Source organism: Heterocephalus glaber, unplaced genomic scaffold (assembly GCF_053883595.1).
Source record: "Heterocephalus glaber isolate CG9 unplaced genomic scaffold, H.glaber_assembly_v1.0 deba00000621, whole genome shotgun sequence".
NCBI lineage: Eukaryota > Metazoa > Chordata > Mammalia > Rodentia > Bathyergidae > Heterocephalus > Heterocephalus glaber.
The window spans coordinates 11,661,660-11,681,041 of record NW_028258153.1 but is presented as its reverse complement, the minus strand read 5'-3'; the positions used below and the strand labels follow the sequence as shown (position 1 = coordinate 11,681,041).

Sequence of the window (19,382 nt, the reverse complement as noted above, 5' to 3'; positions counted from 1 at the left end):
AAACATCAGATTTCACTTAACTGCATCGAATTATCTTTTATTATGATTCTTTAAATAATACAGACATAAAATATGTATTCAAAGCTAGAGTTAACAATCTTTAAGATACGTGTCAAGGCTCTCTGTAATGTATCATCCTACTGTTACTTGCTAGCTATATAATCTTAGTCAGATATCTTACCCCTCATGTTTTTAATCAGTGCACCTTTTACTAGTCACATGGTGTCTCAGATATAACTTTTATTCATCATATCATCTTTGTTGTTTAATTTCTATCTTCTAAACAACTTAGATGACTGTATTAGTTACTTTCCCATCTCTGGAACAAAATACCTGGCACCTGCAAAATGAAGGAGGAGAGATTTATTTTGATACACAGAATCAGAGGTTCAGTCCATGGTTGGCTGGCTTCAAGGCAAAAACATCATGGAAGAGGTTCATGGTAAAGGAAAGATGTTCACCTCATGGTAGTCACCTCATGGTAGCTAGAAAACAGAAAGTAAAAGGAGGAGCCAGGGACAAGAATACACCCTACAAGGTCACACCCTCTGTGACCCACTTCTTTTGACCAGGCCTCAACTCCTTACATTCATCAGTGGATTAACTGATGAACATAGCGTCCCATGATCTAGTTGGTCACTTTCCAAAGACCTTGTCTTTGAAAACATGAGACTTTTGGGGGTCGTTTTAGACCTAAACCGTAACAATGACTAAGAATTAAATTCATTTCCAATTTTCTAGTTAAAATTCACCAAATACTTTCTATCAGTAAGTCTATTTCTAAAAATATGTTCTAGTTAAATGCAGCTAAAAGCACAATTAACAATCTAAATGCTGTTATTTATTAGTTGTTTAAAATTAAGTAAATTATTTAATCATTTAATCAGATATTTCTTCAAATTCTCCATTAATGATGTGTAGAATGTAAGCAGGAATAAATTGGGCAATTGAAACAGTTTCTAGATGTTTTCAAACTTGAGAGAGCGAGGAGAAATGTCAGTGGCTAATGGAGGCATTGAGTAAGGAGAGGGATGATGCAAAAAAAAATCAATATTTCTTTCTTCTGAAAGCAGTTAAATTTATTTCCTTTCAATATGGCAAGCAATGGAGATATTGGGCAATTAGAAAAATGTACAGTTCTCATGATAACATATCAAATATACATAATTTTACACAAATAAAATTGCTTTTAATTCAATTGTATGGCCAGAGCATTTTACACTTACCATGACATTGAAATTTTGTTGATGTTTTGTTCAGATAGCTCAATAGTTATTTGATGGTTAAAAATACTTATTTTATTATTTATTGTATTATATATTATACTTCATGTTACCTACACTAAAATTTTATGTATTTAAATAAATCTTAAGTATTGCATTCTATGAACTCATTTTCACTTAATTAAAAAATATGTAGTTTATAAATAGCAAATCTTTTTCTGGAATGATATTTACTTCTAAGAACAATTTAATTCCTTTTCAAATAGCACTGAATTCCTTTTATGGAAAAGGAATTCTTGCTTGCATTAATTGTTATTAGAGGCAAATGTACATTAAATTTCTTACATTTCTTGATTTCTGTCTTTTCATCCTTAGTACAGTATGTAATGATATGGAAAAAAATTGCTATGAGAATCCTCTTAGTCTTCACACATTGCGGGGAGAGTTATGGCATTTAGAATTACATTGCCAAGCCCTTGTCTCTTACTAACTTTGGAATGTTGAGCAAATTAATTTCTCTGACCTTCAGTGTTCTCATCTGTAAAATCAGAATTATAATACCTCATTTAAAAATAACTTTTATGAGAGTTAAGGAATAAAATATCTGCAAAGCATGTAGTCTGGTGCTGAGTACATGGCAGCCCTTCATATTGTTACCACTAACATAAATGTTTCTACATTTTAAAAATTATTTCTTGAAGATATTTCTATCAATTTTGTAAGCTTTGTATTTTCTCTTAAATTCAATTTATTCTACCACAGATCCTGCAGTCATAAATGTGACTCTAATCCCCTCTAAATTATTCCTTAATACTTGGCCTTACAGATCCTTGACTTATTCTGCCTCAGTGAACTTTACCTTATACCTCAGTCCCAGTCTTGTCGTGTTATTTTACATGCTCAGAGAAACTTGAGTACCTGAGTTTGTGAAACACTTGATTAATATTACTTTACCTTTTGGTTTTCTTTTTGCAGTACTATGTTACTATACCCAGTGGTACTCTACAACTGAGCTACATCTTGAGCATTTTTTATGTTTTATTTTGAGACAGGATCATGCTAAATTGCTTGGGCTGGCCTTGATCTTGGCAGTCTTCCTGCCTCATCCTCCCAAGTAGCTGGGATTCCAGATGTGTACCACCGTGGCTGCTAATTTATTTTCATATCAAAATCCTCTCCTTGTCTATTTACAGTGATCTTCACACTATTCCTCTTCATGCAGAATATATAGGTGATTTTCATTAGTTAATGCAGCAGATAGCTTCAGCTTCTCTGTCACTGTTATTTCAAGTACTTTTTGTTGCTAGTGATAGAAACTTGCTTTTAATGAGTCAAAACTCATCTTAAAGTAGCTTAGTTTTAACTAAAATGTAAAAGTTATTCATTAATATAACCAAGAAGCCCAGTGACAGTTATGGTTTAATGATGATTGGATCTGAGAGATTCAACCAGTATTATGTTTTGCTTCTAGCTCTTTATGTCTTTGTATCTCTGTTTTTTTTTGTTGTTATTCAACTACTTTAGTCCTTTGGCTCTTTGTTTCTATTAGGTTTTATTTTTTGATATGTGCTAGAAAGAAGGTTGCTTGCCATCATAATTTCATATTTATGGATAGCAGGAAAAGTGGAAACATGTTTCTGATAGCTCTGACAATTGATTTAGTGAAAACTTTGGCTCTGCTTACTTCATACACCTGTCTTTGAAGTAGTCAACAATGGCCAGGGGTGGGGACTACTCTGATAGACTAGTTCATGTTTCCAGTCCACAACTGCACAATGTGAAGTTTGTTTAAATCTGTGATTAGCAAACTGTGGCCTTTTGGCTAAGTCTGGCCCACTTCTTACCTTTATATAGTTTTATTGGAATACAAGCATGGTGTCTCAGTTTCTTTCTCACTGATGGGACACAATACTAGACACCTGTCAGTTAAAGGAGTTGCTAGAGGTTTCAGTCCATAGTCAGCTAGCTGCATGGCAGGATGGCATGGCGGAGGGGCCATGTTAGAGGAGGGTTGCTCATGACATAGCAGACAGGAAATAGAGAGAGATCAAGGGAGGTGGGAGGGAGATACACCTTCCAGGCCATGCCCCCAGTGACTCACCTTCTCTAACCAAGCTTTACCTTGCCAATCATATTTAGTATCATACCCTGTGATTCAATCACCTCCCAGTAGCCCCACCTATGAGCTTTGGGGGAACATCTTGATATAAACCATAATATATATTCATTGATTTCTGCATTGTTTTTTGGTACTTTCACACTAAAATGCCTGAGTAACAGTTACAACTGAGATTATAGAATATTTCTATCAGTATACCATAGAATATTTGCTGTCTGGTCCTTTATAGAGAATATTTGCTAACTTTTCTAGATAGATTTCAAAGATTACCCTGTGTGACATCTATATTTATATAATCACCTCTTTATGATTGTGGGCAAAATCAGTGAACATAATGAGATGCTACTCCTGGGACTTTGTTTCCCGTGTGGCAAAAGGAATTTTTTTCTGATGTAATTGAGTTCTCTAATCAGTTGAGTTAATCAAAAGAGAGACTATGCTGGGTAATTCTGACATAATCAGATAAGTTTTAAAGAGAGAGTCTAGAAATTAGAAGTGAAGAATGTCAGAGAGATTTTCTTCTGATATTCAGGAAGAAAGGAAACATTTATGTTGTTGACTTCCAGGGAGGCCAGGTAAAAGTGGCCTGTGGGTTTTCAAAAAGAGCTGACCGCAGTCCCCTGCCTGAGAGCTAGCATTCAAAACAGCTTCATGGAAACTCATTTTGCCAATAGTGACTTGAGAAGAAGACTCAGAGTATCAGATGAGAATTTTGGCCTGGCCAAATCTGTGCCTTCAGCTAGTAGAGGTCACGAGAGGATTGAGTTACTAGATCATTCCCAGGCTTGTGACCCATGTTGGATTACAAGATGTTAAAATCTACGTTGTTTTTATAGCTACTCATTTTTGTAATAATTTGTTACTCAACAATATAAAACTAACACAGACTTTTATAGTACCTAGAATAGGGGTGCTTTTGTAACAAAAACCCAGGAAAAGAAAGTAGCTATGGCTTCTGGCTGTGTGTGGATGCATTAGAATTTTAAGAAGTATGAGAGAGAATATCTAATTTGCCATGAATGATAAAACAAACCACAGATTAGGGGAAAATTTTAGCAAAGGCATACCTGAGAAAAGACATTATACAAACTATACAAATAACAAAATACAAGCGTACAAAATACACAAATAACTCTTTAAATTGTACAACATTGTATTTTGATAAACATATATGTAGTAAAATAATTTCTATAGTTAACCAAATTAATCTATCCTTTGCCTTTTGGAGTTACTTATTTTTGTGATACGATTACCTTAAATCCACTCTCCTAGCAAATTTCCAGTATACAATGCAATATTACTAACTGCAGTTCTCATGTTGTACATTAGATCTTTCAATTTATTCATCCTATATAACAGGAAGTGTGGTCCCTTTGGCCTACTTCTCCCCCTTTCCTCCCACTTCCTGCCCCTAAGAATCACCATACTACTCTCTGTGGTTATGTTTAGATTCCACATATATGTGAGATCATATAGTACTTCTCTTTTTGTATCCGGCTTATTTTACTTAGCATAATGTTCTCTCAGTGCATTTGTGTTGTCTCAGATGTCAGGACCTCATTTTTAAAGGTAGTATAATATTCCATTTTGTACATGTACCACAGGGTTTTTTTTTTTAACCATTTATCTAATGGTAGGCACTTGGAAAGTTTCCATATGCTGGCTGTTGTAAATCACATTGTAATAGATATGGTAGTACAGATAGCTCTATAAAATGCAGATTTAATTTCCTTTGAGTAAATGCCCAGGAGAGGGAATGCTGGATCATGGAGTAGGTAGTTCATTTTCAAATTTTTAAGGAACCTCTGTACAATTTTCTATGGTAGCTGCACCATTTGTATTCTACCTGCCAGCATGCAAGAGTTAAATTCTTCCTTATCCTTGAAAACAATTACGTAGTTTTTTTTTTTTTTTAAATAGTAGCTATCCTGAGAGATGTGGGATGATATCTAATTGTGGTATTGGCTTTCATTTCCTTGATGATTAGTGATGTTGAACATTTTTTTATACACCTGTTGACCATTTGTATGTCTTTCTTGGAGAAATTTCTCTTTAGTTATTTGCTCCCTTTTGGCTTTGAGTTGTGTGAGTTCCTCATCTATTTTGGCTGTTTGCTTCCCAACAGATATATAGTTTCAAAATGAAAGCATTCTTCCCATCATAAGCTGCGTTTTCATTCTACCGATTGTTCTCTTTGCTGTGAAGAAGGTTTTTTTAGTTTGAGGTAGTTGTACTTGCTTATTTTTGCTTTTGTAACCTGAGCATTGAATGATATTCAATGATATTCAAGACCAAAAAGTAGCTATTCCTTATACTGTATTTTCTAACAGGAGTTTTATGGTTTTGGATTTTATGTTTAGATCTTTAATCATTTTGATTTATTTCTGTGGATGTTGTAAGATAATAGTCTAGTTTCATTCTTTTACATGTGGATATCCAGTTGTTCTGATACTATTAAATACCGTCCTTTCATCATCTTCCTTTCACTTCAGATGGAATAGTGTATGGATGAAATGACTGAGATCCTACTGCTCCTTTCACAGATAAATGACTGTGGAATTAATATCAGAAATCAGCTGCTTAACATTTATGAAATGGAACAAATTTTTAAAAAACTATATTATGGAAAAAGTTGTTTGATATAGAAGAAATAATCCCATTTGTTCAAAATATTTATTATTTTAAATGTCTTATACCTATTGTAGATTTTTAATTGTTTTCTATATTTCTACTTATTTATATGGAAAAATTTCATTCTATAATTTGTATTTTGAATTTGAACTCAGCTTTCTTTTTTACTACAACTCTACATGTAGTTCCTAGATATAATATTTTCTTTCATCATAAATGTGCATGCGTGTGATTATTTTATTTTTCCACAAAGAGGTATTTCTTAATATTTTCTCTGTTTTAGGACTTTTCATACTTAGTTTTCGATTCAAAAAACTTCCTGTTATAATTTATTTTTCTTCTTCAATCCTAGATCTTTAATGTTGAAGCTTTGATTATATCAATTAATTATTTATATTTACTATCAATTATTTTAGATATAGTGGTCTTTTTCCCTAACTTTAGATGTGCAGACATTTATCTTTAAATATAAAGTGATTTGATATATTTATTTCAGTGTCATTATTCATGGAAATATACTGTTTTAATTCAACTCTGTTTATTGTGATTGAATGCATACTCTTTTCTCCATCCTTGTTTTTAGAAGTATAATAGTTTTCTAAAATGTTTCATTAGCTTTATTTTTTATTTAGATGATTTTTTATCAATATCATATTTACATTTGCATTTATGAACATCTCTTAAACATTAATTCATAATAAATATAGCTTGAGTTTATTTTAGTCACTAACTGCCAATGTGCAGCTTGCTATTTAGAAACTAAAATGCTTTCATTCTTCATGCATAAGAATTGATTTCATATGTCTGAAGAATCATGTTTTCACATTATTGAAATATGTGAAGAGGACTGTGCTCTGTGAAGAGTTTATTAAAGTTTAACATATTTGAAGGGTTTAGTTTGGGAATTAGTTAAAACCTGCAGCAAAATGGATCTGACAAATAATTATGTATAAAATTATTGTTCTGTTATATGGTAATTAGGCTCATGGAGTATGTATTTCATTTAGTTTTCTTTTATTATTTTTATGCATATTCAATTATTTCTTTGTTGAGCTAGGTGAGAGCTAGAGGGAAATGACTTTCCACATTATCTGTTAAGCACTTTTATGAATGTTGTCTCATTATGTATGTAAATAAGTTATGAATTTTTTTTCATTTCAAGATTGAAATGGGAAATGGGGCATGAAGATATTCCTTTCTTTCCTCTTTCCTTTCTTTCTTTCTTTCTTTCTTTCTTTCTTTCTTTCTTTCTTTCTTTCTTTCTTTTTTCTTTCTTTGATGAAGATGACTTTTGCTTCTGATTGGGTGGGAAACCAGCACGTCATCTTTTCTGCCCAGTTAATTTCTCCCACACTCACAGGTTCCCAATTTTACATTGTTCACTCACATATTTCTTAGAAATCCAGATATATTTAGCTAGCTGTTTAACTGACCCATCATCTAGGATGTCTTAAAGGTATCTCAAACCCATGTATGAACCCACGCTGTCTCCCTGGCTTGGTACCTATTTCCGTGACTGACATAATCATCCATCCTGTTAAGTACATCAGAAAACCCAAAACCACCTTCACACTCCTCTGTATCTTTCTTCCTACCACAAACTTTTCACAATATTTTCAATTTTTCTTTCATTTTCTTTTTTCAACTCATTAGTCTGTCTTCCCCTCTCTACTGCTATAATTCTACTCAAATCACCTTCTCTTACAATGTTTACCTTCTCCCCTTCTCCAGAAATAGAAAGATCTTATCCAAACAAAACTTTGTAACACATCTTTCAGTGATTTCCCCTTGTTGTTAAAAACAAACATAGTTAACATAGTAAATAGGGACCAAGAAGTTAAGGCCTTTCTATAGCTTTGTGAATTTTTCATCAAATTTCCATTGGCTTTCAGGGTCCTTCCTTCAGGTGCTCTGGTGTCTTGAACCCTCTCTTGGGGCTGGGTCTTTACATATGCTCAAACAGAATTTAAAATCTTCTGCTATTGAAAGATGATGTAGTATATTAACTACATTAATAAAATTTCTTCTCCTTGTAATCATGTTTCTATTGTTAATAGCAGAACATTAAAAATATACCATCAAAATACCGGCATTTGAGTTTTCTTTTGAAGAGATCATTTTGATATAGGGGAAATAGATGCAACTCCCAAACCTGCTAGATATCTGAAATGTGAATTTGTGTTCTCTAAAATTAAAGAATGAATTCTATGTAGGAACAACAAAGGTTAAGAGGAAAAATTTATTGAGAGAAAGCCTCTGTCTAAGAGAGACAGAAGGGGAACTGGAAAATGGGTTGCCAGTGACCCTGCTTCTCAAAGGTGTTTTATGGGACAAAGCCACAAGGTGAGGTGAGGCAGGGTCAAGGTGGGACAAAACCATAGTCACCTAGTGAGATTGCAAGTACAGTCATTTAGGTAATATTGATCAAATGAGAAATGACAAGATGGACAAAACTATGATCAACCAATAAGATTATGAAAAGTATAGTCGCTTAGGTAATATTGATTAAATGTGGATCCGATGCCGAAGCAAGTGGCATGCAGGGGTTTTTTGGTGAGAGATCTTTCCTGGAAGGGCTGGGTAAGATCTTGGTCCCTCACCATGGTAATTTATACCTATTTAGAATATCAATCACTGCTCTTTATCCTTAGGGGACACAAGCAGGTGTGCTAGTTTCTCTTCTTTTACAATGCTGGCCTTCAGTGAATGTGTCTTGATCGTCCTCCACCTTGACTCCTCCCAGGCAGGGCCCTGTAAACTGCCTACAAGATATCTAATTAACTCACTTGTCTACAATAATTTTGAATTAATGAATTTCAAACTCACTAATTCCTATATGTCCTTCAGATAGCAGCTTAAGCTTCACTTTTTTGAGTTTTACTCGACCATTCATTCTAGGTCAGGTTCCTTTCATATTCTCTTTCTCACTGAACCTAAGAACTTATCTTTTCTTCTTAGAACATTGCCTCATCACTCATGATCAATGCTTGTTTCCTGTTCTTAATGTGGAAAAAGCAAGAAGTCTACCTCTTTTTCTCATTGCTTTATCTCCAATGTCTCATATTGTGTAGATCATAATACTAAGTGATTTTTGAGGTGATAAATATAAGGAGATATTAAATTAGAGAGCTGGGATTTGAAATCAGAGCTGATTCCAAAAGTACAATTTCTCAGTGACAGCATATTTTTAGCATATTATAATAATAATAAATTACTACACTGAATGTTTAACACTAACCTTGGATACATTGAAAAGAAAAATGAGAATCCTTAGCTTTTCCAATTACATCAGTGTAATGATGTTTTCAGGATTTGTAATATTAATGAAATGAGAAATTATGATGACAGTTAACTGGTTTTGTGGGAAGAGTATAAACGTATCAGGGGAAACGTCATTGAAATCATACAGCTAGATTGTATATTGTTTGCAGTTGTGTCCAAAACATTCTAAGGGAAGCAGATGAGCTTCTGTACTTAAAAAAATGAGATGAAGTATTGCTGACAGAATTTAAAATTCATTCTCATCCTCTTTCCACATCTCTTTCCCTTCCTCCTTTTATTTCTCTCTTCCTTGGTCTTTCTGTGTATTCCTCTCCCTAACTCTACTGTAACCTCTAATATTTTAGTATTAAAATACTGTACATGTCTTGGAATCCTTGGAATCCTTGGTTTAAATGACCTGTGGAGAACCTGAGGTCAGGGCTTAGTTTTGACAGCTTTTTCTCTCTTACCATGAAAATTATAGTAGTTTCATGGAATAGAAAGTGCAGAATTTTCTGTGTTAATTTCAATGGTTTATCTTTTTGATGTTAACAAAATGTTCATTATATTATTTTAAGAAAACAGTATACATTTTATTCTAAAATCCTAAAACAGAAACATTCTAAATATTACTTTTGCCATTTGATTTTTAATGTATTTTATTTCATTTATGTTTTAAAGTACTTACTTGTATTTGTAATTTAATCTTGATATCAAAATTGTATTTTCTCTGTCTTTGTATTTATATCTTTTTTCATATATATTTAACACAGTCAAATTGAAACTGACACTGTCTTTAGAATCATCTTGAAAAAATAACCCTAAAATTAATTTCATAGGTTGCATTTACTTCTTCTTCTTTGTACCGGATCAATTTTTTTTCTAAGAACTAAAGTTATTTCTTATCAAGGGGCTAATTATGACACTTAGGACTGACTTCTTGGGCAGCCTGAGATTGCTTATTAGCAAGAGATTTGGGCTGCACCTCAAGATCTGTTGCTGCCCTCAGATATGATCGTTTTTTCTCATAAACTTAACTCTAGGAGTTAGTTCACCTTTTGTAGTCACTTTTGTAAGACACACCTATAGTTAAAATAGTTAACTGTGTCAACTTGAGTAAAAAACGCCCAACTAAAATGGATCATCACAGTTCTGGGTGTGGCTGAAGAGAGAGAAGACAGAAGACCCATCCTGGGTTTGAGTGGCACCAAGCAATAGGCCTGTAGTCTGAATGTAATAAAAAGGAAATGAAGGAAGTCTGGCTTCTATTTCTTCAGAGGAGCTCGAGTCTTCCCCTTCACCTTGGATGTTGTCTCCTGGCTTCCAGCACATACTCGTCAGCCTCTAGCACGGACACTTTAGTGTCCCATCGCAGATCTTTTAGCCTCTTGATATGGACACGCATGGGACACTACATTGAGCTCCAGGGTTTCAACTGGGTCCTTTGGATCTCCGGAGCACAGGCAACCCTTTTGCACTCTTCCACACCTGACTCTGTGGGCGGCTATTGCAAGCATGTCTTGGAATGCAAGCCTATTTTGTAAATCCTTCTATATTTATATATCTTGCATTAAATCTGTTTCTGTAGTAAGCATTGACTGATGATAGAACCAGTACCCAAGCCCCGAAATGAAATGGTTAAGTTCTACATGCCCCTAGGTTTAAATTATTAATTCTGATTAACAGCCCAATTATTTGATGAGAACATTTATTCTACTTACATTCCATATAACTAGATGATATATTGAGCTAAATTTTATTTTTACCTTCTTTATATCCTCTTTTTTTTAAAAAAAAAATTATTATTGCAAATAATACTCCATTTTTTTCTGTGCTTTCATTACTTAATAGACACATGGGAGATTACTCCTGGATCATTTGCTTATCACATCCTAATGCAAATTAGCACTTTTATTTCCTCCTAGGATCTTAGAATGTTATTTGTGCCCTTTCTGTTATTCTGTCATTCTCATATATTTTCATTTGTATATAATTTAAACTCCATAATACTTCAGTATTATTATAAAAACAGTTGGTTTTTTAGATATATTCACATATTTACCCATTATTTCTCATTATTACATTGTATATTCCAGAATATCCAAGTGAGATAATTTACTTCTAAATGATGGTTTAAAAAATTTCTGCCTAACTCATAACACTTTCTCTAGTGCATTTTGTGGAAAATGCTTTTTTTTTTTTAGATCTCCAGCTTTGCAATACATTTTCATGGAGAACACAGTTTTTGGTTCAGAAGTATTTTCCTTCAGTATTGTTTCATCATCTTCTGGCTTCCCTTGTTCTGTTAAGTTGTGTGTCATTGGTAGTATTCCTCTGAATGTACTGTGTCCATATTTCTCTCTAGCTGCTTTTATTCTCCTTATCTTTGATTTTCAGCAATAACAGTATGATAGACCTAAGTGTTATTTTCTCTTTATATATACTGCATGTGGTTTGTCATATTTTTAAAATTTCCATTGATGTCATTTATCAATTTGGAAAATTCTCAGCCATTACCTTCTCAAATATTGTTTCTTCTTCATTTTCTTTCTGTTCATAATTGGGATTCCTATGTATTTTTTACAGACTTCTCAACTTTATTTTATTTGCATCTTAAATTATTTTCTATATTTTCCAGCCATTCCTTATGTCCATCAGGTTGTTTTCTTTGGCTCAATTTTTCAGTTCACAGAGTCTGATTTTTTTCATCATCTGTACTACCTGTGGACAAAGTTCTGATATTGATAATTTCTCTTGGGTTTTAGTAACTTTGTCTTACATTTCATGTGCCTGTTTCTGTTTTGTTTGTGATTGCTGAGTGTCAGATAACATTTTTTTCAGAAGTGCAAGACTAATTTGAGTTCTAAAAGTGATATTTTCTTCTAAAGAAGACTTATACTGAGAATTTATAAACAACTATGTTGGAAGCACTATTGATTCCAAGTTGTTTTAATCCAATTAGTGACTGAGATGATTTAAGTCTCCCTTTTAACTCTAGTAGGTCAAATCTATTGCTAAATCACTCTCGTTCCCTGGATATAGTCCTCAGACTTGCAACTTATTGCCTGGAGTATTTATCAGAGCCTATCTCTTGGCTTAGTTTTAGCTCCAATGTTGGTCTTTTTTTTATTTCAACCCAGTATTCTCTACCAGAATCATCTGACTGTGACCAAATCTTAAGGTGAAAATTAATTCCAAATATCAAGCTCACCTCCAGGCATTTTTTTTTTTTGCTTTTAGGAAAAATATTTATAAGTAAACTTTTATAATTATTGGTAAAATTTATCCCATATTGAAATTTTAAAATAGTATGTTTTTGTTGAAAAACATAATCCATTTTCTGGAATCTTCTTGCTCAGAGATTTTAGTGTACCCTATAAAAATCTAATTGTTAAAATGTGATCTTGTCACTCCTTCATGGTCTTTTGCCACTCACCTTTCAGTTTTCACATTTACCTGCATTTACTCTGAGTTTGTTTTCATTTGAATTTGCTTTTCTTAATTCCATCTCTTTCTTTCTCTCCGAAGATGCCTGAAGTACCAAGTTTTGATTTTCCAAGAGTCCAAATTCTTCTTTAGATTAAAGTATGTTGTTTGTATGCAAAGACTGCAATTAATTGCTCTGTAACCCTAGAAAAAAGCTAATGTCATTATACCAAGGTAGATCCATAACATGGTCCCTTCTTCTTCTCAGTTGTCTCTCTGGATGAAAATCACCTGGCTCTAGATAAATGTGATTCACTCATGTACATACTTGCTAATATTGCAGAGAGCCACAAATAGAAATGAAGCAATACTTTGGCAAAGGTTTTAGCTAATTTTGACCATAAGACAGATGTTTGTCATAATTGAAATGCTGATATTCTTGAATTGTTATTTTATAATCCTTGATTTTGTAGTGAATGCATAGTAAATTTGATATATTTGTACATGGATATAAGCCAAAAGGTAGAACTTGAATCAGAGTCTCTGAAAAGTGTTACTAAAATACAAATGTGGCAGGTTAAATTCATATTTACATAGTAGTACAGTTACCCATAATAAATCAGAATGTGCCATTTTAGGGCCACTAAATCTTTAACACTTATTAGCATTTTACAGTACAAAATTGAATAGTGTCTCCAGCCAGTCTCTTATAGGATTTACCACTTAGTGACTGAATTAAGGAAATGTAATTTCTATGTAAGTCCATGTACAAAAATATAAATCATGTTATTTTTATTCATTTCTACTTCAGAGGAATATGTTGACTCTGTTCCATGAATAAAATATAAATAACACATTGACTTGGGGGAGGGCCATTTGTTCGCTAAATAGGTATTTATAAAATAACTATCATGTGAAAGAATACTGGAGAGATAAAAGTGAGAAATATGCTATCCTTGTTTTCTGGTAGTTCGTAGTTGATTGGAGAGACTATATAATGGCACAGTCATGATGGTTTGTAGAAAACAGTTTTGAGATGGACTGCTAAAGTGGGGCAAAAGCCTGCAATGACAACATGAACCCCTGGGCACAGTAAATTTTCATACACTGTAGCATGGCATGTTGTTTCTGTACCCTTATGTTCTTTCAACAGAATCATTATGAGACCCTGATAAAACCACAGAGGCAGAACATTTGCATGAAATAAAATGTTCTTTCAATGAAATACTGTACCTAAATGATCATTTAGGTTCACTTGCTTGTAGTCAACTTAAGAATCACTAATTGTGGCAGTCCCAAACTGAGTAATAACATTCTTAGTGTGCTATTAGCTTTGCTGTAGATGATGCCCTGATGTGTGTGGGGGTCTGATAACAGCTGGCTAGCTATTCCCAGGGACAAGGAGGGAGCTTTTGTTACACTAGTGACTCTTCATTTGCACTTGCAGATGTCTGATGACTAAAATGGCATCAAAGTTTGGCATCTCTATGTTCATATTGTGTCTGTCCCCTTTGTTGTCTTAACCCTTGTGTCAGATTCTACTCAGCTCTGAACATAGATATGTTGATCACTTAAGAATATGTTATCCAATACTGTAATATGGGGTTAATTTGGCCTGTTGTCCATTGAAACTGGTATTTTTTTCCCTTTCTTTCCCTTCTTTTCTGCCCTTACTTTTTGTGCTTCTTTAGCAGTCACAGCAACCCAAGTATCTAAAGTTCTTTGGCCTTATCATAGAATCCATACCCAAAAGCGTGGGATGTTTTACACAGGATTACGGTGCCAACTACATGAAAATTCAAGTCTCTAGGACATATCTGGAAACTTTTCCCTGGTTAGTGGAAATTATCCCCTTTATCCCACTCCTGTATATTTATAAAAATATGCTATTCTCTTTGTTCTGCAAGCAGCTCTCCGCCCCCCCCCCCACAACTGTTGCTGACTCCTTTTAGCTGAAGTCCCAGTTTAGCTGAACTGACACCCCTCTCCCAATAACACAAGTATTGTGTCCTTGTGATATTTGACCCGGTCTCAGTTCTACTTTCTCTGGGTCAAAAGATCCCAGCATCTTCTATCAGTTCCACACTAATAAGAGATATGGCATAAAAGAAGAGGAAATGTGGCATGTCTTAGAGCAGGGTACGTATTTGGGAAAGCAGATTAAGATGACATTAGAGAGATAGGTTTGAATCATCCTCCATGGATGGCCTTATTGATTGACCAATCTTAAAAATTTAAACTTTACCCTGTGGACAATAGAGAGTCATTGCTGGCAACATAGAGATATGATCTATGGTTACATATATCTTTTAATGTCATTTTGTGTGAGGAAGACACGACAGAAACTTCAGCAATATCTTGTGGAAAACAATAACAACCTGTAATCAAAAAGTGTGAATGCAGAGAGAGGGAGGGATGCTAAAATTGTAGGTTAGAAAGATTAAAATGATGGCTAGCAAGTGCCATTACTCATGATCATGAATGTAAAAAGTAGAACTGATTTGAGTGAAGTTTTTCCAAAAAAGGCAGCATGTCCAGGGGTTCTTCTGATCTGTCTCTTGCTTCAGCAGTGTTTGAACCAAACACACCTGGAGACCTTTTCTCCTCCAACCTCTGACTGCTCCAGTCTCTGCTATATTTTTCTCTATTTCCTATTTCCAGGATCAGCTAACCCCACTTTTATGGGTTAACCCCTTATTAATAAGCAACCTTGTACTCCCAGACCAATCAGAATTATTCTATGGATGTAGATGTCACCATCAAAATTTGGTCAATGTGAATCTGCAGGACTCCTTACCCATCTGTCAACCACAATGATGTATCTCTGCAGGGTGTGGGCCACTTCCCTGATTTGGCCAAAGAGAAGCACAAGAACATGCTGAGCCTCCATTGAAGATTCAAAAGCAGCACAATGATAAGACCTTGTCCCAGGATATGCAAAAAGTATCTCAAGATGAATGGAGTAAACCCTGGCTGCCTTGAAAGCCAACATAGTCCTGGAGGAGAACGTGAATACAGCCTTTTTGTATCTTTATGCTCTGGGCTCTGTCTACACAGACTTCCATCCCTGCAACTCTTAGGTGAGGAGATAAATTTTTCATGATAGCAGACTACCTGACTAATGTCTGCAGGCTGAGGAACCCACAGGCCCTTCCAGAACCCTCTCTGTATTTCCTTATATGAGGGCTCTTGCCTAAGCCTTTTTCTCAGGCCATTAGGCACCCTTTTAATGCTGGGGCCCTATCCCAACACTTGGACCACACAGAAAAAGCTTTTGGCTGGGAAAAACATGTTTAGTGCTAGTGAGATACATAGAGAAGATCTAGGTAGAGTTAGATGAAGCCAACAAATATACATTAGGGCAAGATGGTCAATTACAGATTTGAGAAATTCAGTGTTTAAGGAGCAAATATGGATATAGATATGCATATGTACAGGTGTATGTACATGTATATGTATGTGTATGAGCATGTATACTTCTGATGACTAAACTAAATTTAGTGTCAATGCCTAGACTGGCAAAATTTTCAACTAACATTAGAACATCTGTCATAAATGAAATATTGAAAAAGCGTTAAAAACCTTGGAGTTTGATTGCTTAACAATGTTGATTGTGACCCATGCACACCAAATGAATAAATGGCAACTATCATGCAGTGCAGATATTAAGTGTATCATGCAGCTTACCCCTTGCTATCAAAAACCGCTTCTAAAAAAGTAATGGATTTTCTATAAGGATGTGGTATTCCTCTAGTCAAAAGCAAATAAGCATTTATTTACATAAATCAGAGCCCACATAACCATACAGATAGAACATGGAGTTGGTTTCAACTGGACAAGTGGTATTTAGTTATTTCTACGTGACACTATCAACCATAAATGAACCTCAGCACGATCTTCTGAAATTGAATGGCATTCCATCCTAAACCTTCCTGAGAAGTTGCCTAATTGTATTTGAAGGAGGTAATGTTAGGTGGGTGAGTATCAGTAATCATAAGAAGATTAAAGAATAACAAACTACTGCATTTAAATTTTGTAATTAGTTTATGTGAAGTTACTCTGGCTTTAATAGGAAGGCCATTTTATTGTCTTAAGTCTAACTAATTAAAATTAAACACTGGCTGTGTCAGTACAGCAATGTATGTGAAAGGGCTCTGTAAATTCCATAATATAAATATGAATACTTCTTTTACTAATGGAAAATTAATAACCATATGGCTAATTGTTGGACTCTGTGAACATGAAGATAATGGTATTTTGTATTTATGAAAATACTGTCTCATCTTTAGTCCCAAGGATAATTCAACAGCATGTTTCTCTTTAGGCACTTGTAAACTCTTTTAGATCAGTGAATACCTCCAGTGTCCTTGTATCCCTAGGCATCTATCATACTGTTTGTACATTAATACCTGTTTTCCTGGATGAATTAATAGAAACCATTTGACTGTTCTAGAAGCTTCTGCTTTATTCCCACACTGTGAGTGGGAGCAGGAGGAAGCTAAGATTAAGAAGGATTCATTTATTCTTATCCATTCATCTGAATACCCTTAGGAAGCTTCAGTTATTTAAGACAAAGCCTTAAATAATCCCACTTAGGATTTCTAGTAAGTTTAATGTATTACAAATCAGGGATAGTGATAGAACATTGGCAGTTAATAGATGTTATTTGCTTGGCTCTTTCGATATTGACAGTACTCTGTGGTAAATACTTACAATAAAAATTGGATGTCAATATTTAAAATTCTTTCTAATTTGCCTAAAAATGTATTCCTCTCTTTATTCTTGTCCAGTCACACTGGCCTCCTTTTTTGTTGGAACATTGTCTCCTTTCTTTAGGTTTTTAACTAACTTTTCCATCTGCCACAAGTGCTCTTTCACTAACTAGCATCATGGTCAACTGCATCACTGTTGTTAAATCTTTGCTGAATTGTGCCCTTCTTCGTAGGCCACCATCTATAAAATTTTGCACCATCTCCCACAACTCACCCTTCCACTGCCCAGTATATTCCTAATCTCTCTTGTCTTTCTCTCTTTCCTTTCCTTTCCTTCCACAGCAATGTTTTCAAACGTTTTGTAGAAATTATACATATACGTTTATTGCTTATTTTCTGTCTCCCTAATATGTTATAAGCAATATGAGAGATGGGATGTTTGTTTATCTATTTGTTTGCTAGTGTGTTTCAGGGAATTAGAATGGCACTTGCTAGTATGTAGCCACACCACCCTGAATGCCCCTGATCTCCTCTGGAGTAGCACTTGTTAAATTAGGACTGTCATTAAATATTTGTTGAATGACTCAATGAGAAACTCGAGTATCTGACAGTTTTAGAAACAAAAACAATATCTTCTAACATTGGGCTTACATCCCTACATTACCACCATTGGTTGTAAGTCAGTGGCCACTGGTGCTTTAGGAACAATATTTATGCATTCTTCAGCCTTTACAGTCAATACTGTCCCAACTGTGTGCCCAGTACTGAGGCTTATATGTCTTACAATTAGTTTTCATGTTTCTTTTTTCTTTACTTACAGTAAAGAGGATTATTACTGTCTCATATCATCTCTGTTATCAAAAATGATTAAGAACAGGGCATTTATATGTTTACTGAAAAAGGAGGGAGATCATACATATATGTTGAAGTGAAAAATTTATCTCTGTGTTAAATATATAAAAATGTACCAATTCGTATGTGCACTAATTAATTCATTTGAATTTTCTTCCTGTTGCTTGCCCTTTGAATGTCTGTCCCCTCCTCTAGACAGTCACAACCATAACTTTATTTAAAATTCAGATAAGAAGGCTCATCAAAGCATGGATTAACAAAAATAAGATAAATATTGCAAAAGACTATATTAATAGCAAGTACCTCGACTAGCTCAGAGTGGAAGTTGTTTATTTTGTGGTAGAACTTTATAATGCTATAAGCTATCATGCCACAAGTAGCTAATCTTTGTGGACAGAGAGAGTGAAAACTTCAGTTGCCTAAGATGTTATCAGAAACTTACATTTATAGTGAAAATGTAAAACAAACAGATGCCAATCTGTTGGGCAGGACTATTAAGCATTACTCAGGGAAATGCTGTAACTCAAATAGGTGAAAGTATAAATTATTAATTTAATACAAATATTGAAAACAGGGTCATCATTTTAAAAAGTTACTCCATTGATTAACTTTGTATAAGGCATTTTCTAGCACTACTTCACTGCAAAGCGCTGATAGAAATAGTCATTTGTATCATTATGATGGTGCACTGTTTTCTGAACTTCTTGAGTTTTTTCTCTCTCTTTGCACTTTGCTTACCTCCCTTTGAATACTTTTGGATTTGCAACACTTTTTGTGTGATAATGATATCATTAAACAAAAGTAATAATTTATTATCTAGGGTTATTTTGCGTGTCATATATAATTGACGCTTTTTAGATATTTAATTATTGTATAACATTTATCAAAATGAAAAGCTGAACAATTTAAAATTGCAATTATTAATTTAGCAACCTTAGAGTCAGAGTAAGATAGCTGAGGTATGTTGCAATTTGAATTACAAAACTGTATGCTTATTCTTCATTTTCGAAGCCTGCCAACTAGAGAGCATATTAGGCATTCGGTGCAACTAGACAAGTCATCCAATTCAGCAATTTCTAGCTGGTCTGATATATCTTCAGGCAAATTTAACCTTTATAAGGCTTATTCTTCGTCTCTGCTTCATAGAGATTACACAAT

At 34.2% G+C, this 19,382-nt stretch overlaps 1 protein-coding gene across 10 annotated transcripts in view; it reads left to right on the top strand.

Moving 5' to 3' along the window:
* The window catches only part of Spag16 (sperm associated antigen 16), a 773,985-nt gene that overhangs the window by 160,268 nt on the left and 594,335 nt on the right, over positions 1 to 19,382 (top strand). Inside the window, exons 10-11 of one of the 10 annotated variants that reach the window (XR_002397077.2) lie at positions 14,352 to 14,494; positions 15,491 to 15,740. The exons of the other annotated variants lie outside the window; for them this stretch is intronic. The gene's annotated coding sequence lies outside the window, so the exon portion shown is untranslated. The remainder of the gene's footprint in view (positions 1 to 14,351; positions 14,495 to 15,490; positions 15,741 to 19,382) is intronic. 10 annotated transcript variants of the gene reach the window in all.